This window comes from Echeneis naucrates, chromosome 17, assembly GCF_900963305.1.
Source record: "Echeneis naucrates chromosome 17, fEcheNa1.1, whole genome shotgun sequence".
In the NCBI taxonomy this organism is placed as follows: Eukaryota; Metazoa; Chordata; class Actinopteri; order Carangiformes; family Echeneidae; genus Echeneis; species Echeneis naucrates.
This window is the reverse complement of record NC_042527.1, coordinates 7,405,311-7,411,310: the sequence shown is the minus strand read 5'-3', so window position 1 is coordinate 7,411,310 and position 6,000 is coordinate 7,405,311.

Genomic DNA, 6,000 nt, shown 5'->3' with positions numbered 1-6,000 from the left:
TCTGTGGAACAAAGGAGGAGGATAGATTTGTACTTTCAATAAGTGTATATATTTATTCTACCAACAGGTAGTGAGTATATTTTTACAGTGGCTCTGCAACAACACACTATAACGGATGAGCAAAAATCCAATTCACTAAAAGCGTGCATTATCATACATTTATGAGTGTTGTTGAAGCCTTCATCCTATGGAGCCCACGAATGCACAAACTCAGGCTGAACCATTCAAAGCTGCTCACATACAGGAGAAAACTGTATCTGTCTCTTGCTCCGAGGATAAGGGAGAAGTTTGACCTTGCAGCTGGAATGCATCATTATATATAGGTTTAATGAGGGGAAATGAGCTTGTGGGATTCTCCTGCAGAGGGATATTTGGAAACTGCATTCCCTGTGTTAAGCAAATTAGTACCAGCCCAATCTAATGAGAACTGAAGGTCATGCCTTGTTTCAGAAAAATGCCACTTGACCAGTGTGAACAAGTTTGGAGGTCCCTGGAGAGCCAGTGAACTGGCGTTGTTTGGAAATGGTGCAACAGGTTTTTTAGTGTGTACACAGCTTTGCCCACAGTGAGGATGGATATATTAGCAATTGTTTGGATTAGATGTGATGTATTCAAAAGGCATCACACTGGCAAAATGCTCATGATGTTTTCTTTTCACGTGTTAATGCGCCACAGGCTGCAATCATTACATGTACAAAAAGACTCTGCAAAGCATTTCCTGCGTTAAAGCGCACAGGAATATGTCATGAGCATTTATGATGCATGGGGAGCATCAGGAGGGTGTCCAATATACAACATTCATCATATATAATCTTGAAATGGCGACTTTGTTCTTCCATATGATCAAGGTGACTTGAACAGAGTCCAGCAAATAATCCTCAGCAGCTCTGTTGCCTCCTGGGGATCTCAACCATGATTCTGAAGCCAACTGTGTCAATCAATGGAGCAGCCCAGCATGTGAAGTTCAAGTTCATTAACGTTTCACAGCAGCAGCCAAGAAATTAAATTCAGTCATTTCAAAGAAATTTGAAATGATTCAATGTAAAGAAAAAAAAAGAGGACGTATAAAAAGGACATTTAAATGACGAAGCATGTTAAAGGTCTGTCACTGTTTTCAAATTAATTGAGAAATCAACTTGCAGAGAATTGTGAGACTGAGGTTGATTTTCCATCATATTTAACATCATGGTGTGTGTATGGTTATTTCACTGTTGGTATGATAATGCACTACAGTCAAAAAGCACACGTGATTGATTGCTCATGACTGTGCAACGTGACTACATGTCTGTGAAAACACATTTATGACCGGACTCTGAAGTTATGGAGCTTTTTGGCATCTTTCAGATAGTTGCTTTCATTTTACAACTCAAAATACATAAAAAAAAGAAGTTGAATTTAAATGTTACTTACAGATTTATATTCTCTTCAGTTAACAATTAGACATTAGAACATGACAACTATGAACTTTTCCAATTGGTTGAACAACTCACTGATAACTTACATGCTAGAAAAACAAACAGAGGGTCAATACAATGTGCAAGGTGATACCTTAGAAAAATAATATGGTTATTAATATTTGATTATTTTAAATGGGCTTGGCTGGCGAAAACTATGAAAGGCACATTTGTCCAAAACAACAAAAAAACAACTGTTAAGGCAAATCTCTTTGTGGCGAGTGGTGACAAAGCCAAGGATTTTGAAAAATGTGCACAGTTACTATCATTTAACACAATTTTTCTACTCTTTCATATTGAGCCAAAAGCTAAAGCAAGTGAGGCTTCATGTGAAGCGATAATCATTATTATTGTTATTATTATGATTATTATTAATAGATGCATTAATTGAAGAATGATCTCTGCCTGAGAGGAAACACGAGTGGTTATTTCTAATTCGTGACCCAAAACACATATGTTAAACAGAGCTTAATATAATTCATAAAGAAAAGACAACAATAAGCTACTTTAATATGAGTCGAAGTTCATGGCGATTGCCTGACTTCAAACAAGAACAGAATTTTAAATTAGTCCTTCAACCTGGTGCCTTTCCAAAGCTCACGATGATCATTAGTTCTGTGTTCTTTTCCCTTTTTCACCAAAAGGTACGGTCCTGTTACCTGGTTTAAGGAAACATACAGATACCTTTCCTTTAAGAAAATGTAGCTAGTTTACCTGCAATTTACATTCTGTCTAAATTAATGTTGTTTTTATATTATGTATAAAGCTAAGATGGAATTAAATGGCTTTATAAAAATTTCTCATTAGTCTCTAATGGCAGTAAAATTGCCAAGCAACAGCGCAGTGACGAGGCCTCTTAAAATAGTCAGGCTATAAAGACAAAGTGTTTTATAGTTGCTGTAATATCCTCTCTTGAAAATAATTGCCACTTAATTTACATAAATTAAATGGAAAAATAAAGAAAATGTTTTGGGGTTTTTCTGGTTGATTTTCTGGCTCACCTAATATAATGCTAATATAACATTCTATTTCAGTGGGCAGTAACTAACTGTGAATGGTTTATGAGTTAATTTGAACTGAGGGTTTGTCATTTACAGCGGTCACATTAGAAAAGGCTCAGCATACATGTTTTCAACTGTGAAAAAAAAAAACTGGGTCAGTGAAAAGACATTAAAGCCACATTTAATTATTCAGTAAATATGGCACAAGAATGGTGATACCTTTGTTCTTTTCAAACAAGCATAACAACAAAAGACGGACTCCAGAAAGTGAAAGCACCTAGCAGCTCAGTTTATGAACAGGTTAAACTAAAAATGATGCCACAGCATGCTAATCAGTGAGGTTTGAGCTTTGAGCTTTGGCGGTGCTGGTCGTTCATGTTATTGCCTTTAGACAGAGATATGTTTTGTTAGCTGTGTACCAGTTTTGCTTTGGTTTTTTTTTTTTTGTTTTTGTGTGTGTGTGTGTGTGTTTTTACTCGACTTTGTGGGCGTGAGCCTCATCTCTGCAACAGTCATAATCTTCTCACTGAAACTACTGAATTAGAATTTTGGTAAAAAGTGCAAACAGTAAAAAATCCCCAAGTGTGAATAATTTTAACAGTTTTATTACTTGCCTGTGACTCAGTTGCTTTCAACTGCCTTAAAAGAAGCACTTTGCAATGTGGCTTTAAATAAGTGCTTTATGAAAAATCGTTAATTTCATTTAATGTCATCTAAACAGATCCATAAAACAACATCCATCCATCTGTTATCCATACTGCTGATCTTTTTAGGGTAACACATATATCATATACATCATCGCCACATACGCAGCTTTTTTCTTTTTTTTTTTTGGAAGCACAATTAAGCACAATTGTGTCTGCGGACTGTGGCAGAAATCTGCAGCAGGAGGGAACCCACACAGGCCCAGGTTCAATCAAAGAGCCCTCTGAGCTGTGAGACAACGGCACTAACAGCTGCTCACCGTGCAGCACAAGCCAACATACCGGGTGATAAAACAGAGTGAAATAATTACGATATGAAATAATAATTTATTCAACACTAGCAGAAGTTCAGTGGAATATATACATAAACAAATTGTCTTTCAAATTGATTTGGATTGATTTACATATGCAGCCTGGTTTTTACCACATTACAGGAGAAACATGCATTTCAATAGTTTATGAAAAGTGCCAGCACTCAGGGATCCTCATAAGCAATAGATTGAACTCTAGGACTCAATAATTACCCAGGAAGGCCACGTAGTGCATTTGTGCATATATTCATAATGTAATTCAAAGCCACCAATCATCTTCAAGTGTGTTCATTGGCACTGCGATCATGAGGCTGTTTCATGGACAGAGAAGCTGCTTAATTTTCTCAGCAGCGCCGCTGTGCAGCTCGACTACCTTTTCTCTGCACAGATGTTGGTGTCCTGTTGTGTGACAGGCGTTTGGTATTCTAGGTCAGCCCTCCAATGCTCCAGTGTGACTCAAGAATGAAAGGGCATGTACAGGGGAGAAGCAAAAAATAGCAGGCGGGCTACAGAAGCCAAAGATTTGACAACTCCTCGGACATGTGTGTTCCCTGACCTGAATATCCAAGAGAGTCGCCACGCTCTCGAACAGGTGGAGCCCAGGCACATCAGAAAACAGCATTTTTTTTTTTCACATCCATCGACACCTTTTTTCTGTTGTTTGTTCACCAAACTTACAGTCAGAGCTATAACAGAGCTCGTGGCGTATTTTGCCCACTCACTGACTGAAAAAAAAACAAAAAAAACTAGTTAATTCTTCATTCACTCGTTTTGATAACCTTTGATAAACGATTGCTAATTCGCCCCAGCCTCCTCACGCTACCACGAAAGTTTGCATTTGGTGTTTCATTTCCAGACATCTCTTCTGCAATTCCTTTTCCAATTATTCACACTGAAAGGTTTGGTCCAATTGCTGTCTTCACTCTGGGGTTAAAAGGAATTAGCATAGCCGAGACTTCATCATTATAGCGTCACTTTTGTTTGCAATTTCACATTCACCACCTGCCAAGTAACATCGCCTTTCCGTTTTGGAGAGACTTTTAACGAACAATGGGCACACACAGCACAGTGTGGTCATGATCTGCTTTACACTGTGCTCATCAACTGCAATTCATTCTTTCACAATAAAAGGTACAGAGGAGGTAATTACTCAGTAGAACACATTGTCTTCGGGGGGAGGCTACAGCGTGTTATCGGCTGAAACAGAGAGAAGTGTGCAGAAGTGTTTAGGAGATGCCAGTGCTCTTGAGCAAAATTAGTTATTTTTATGTCCTTTCAACAGAGATACTGCCGAGCTTCGCATGCTCATAGTCACAAATATACAATCCTGCTTTGTGTCAAATCCTCCATGTCAAGTAAGGCGACACTGAACATCTTCCCCCTCACTTCCAAATGTGGGAGGAAATCATGTCATTCCTGACTTGAGATTACTTTGGCACATTGCATGCCATGCAGGCCACAGGCATTTGCTGTCAGGCGTATTAACACCAGTGTCATATCAAGCCCTTTTACATCATCTTCCCGGACAGTTGTGAGTTTCTCCGCCCCTTTTCTCATCTGCGAGATCCAGCAGGTTGATTAAGCCGAGGTTGGGGTGCGAATGATCAAAATAGGCTGCATTTGTCCTAAAGCTCAGAGGGAAGAGGGAGGGGATGAGAATGACTCAAACGAGAGATGACAGAGAATTTAAATACAGGGAAGCAAAGGGGCTGAAAGAAAGGAAAGGCGCGTGGTGGCTGGGTTGGTGAAAGGGAAGTCAGACGAAGAAACTAGGATACAGAGAGAAAGCGTAAACCAAAGGAATGTGGAGGAAAGACGGAGAAACAAGGGGCTGGAACTTTTCAATTACAGCGCACACAGACAACAAAGACCCAGATTTCAGGAGACTATAACAGCCTGCAGCCTGCAGGGAAAAGCTCATTTAGCCTCCTTCATTTCTCCTATCCTTTCTCTGCACAAATTACAACTTGGAATATTTAATGTGTTCCTTTTCTTGCACAAGCAAATGCAGGCTTTGCAATCACTACAGATGTCTGTAATGCCAAGATCAACTACAAATCCTGATTCTGGAAGTGCAGCAGCAGATTGGTGGGGGGGGGGGCTTTACTTGCTTTAAATTCCAAGGTGTTTCAGTTGATTGTTTAGACAGTCCAGACAACGGTAACTACAGCTATTTAGGCTTTGAAGATCTGACCCCTCGTTATTGAATTGACTTTCTTAATTTGAGCTTGAAGAAGAAAAGAGCCTCACACCACTTGGCACCCTGAGCAATGCTTGCCAAGTAACATTAATGCGAAAGGAGATCAATGAAAACAGACTATTGATTCAATCCCATCATGGATAACAGTCTCCTAGCGGTCCATTTAACACATGGACCCCTTTGTCAATCAGGTTTTCAGTGTGAATGGCAAACATAATGGTAATACGACTTGAAAGAACCAGACAAAGGACCCTCCTAGAAGACATATATATACATATGATAGCACCAATATCAAACATCTTGGAATGGAATTTATCTCCTTTTTTTTTT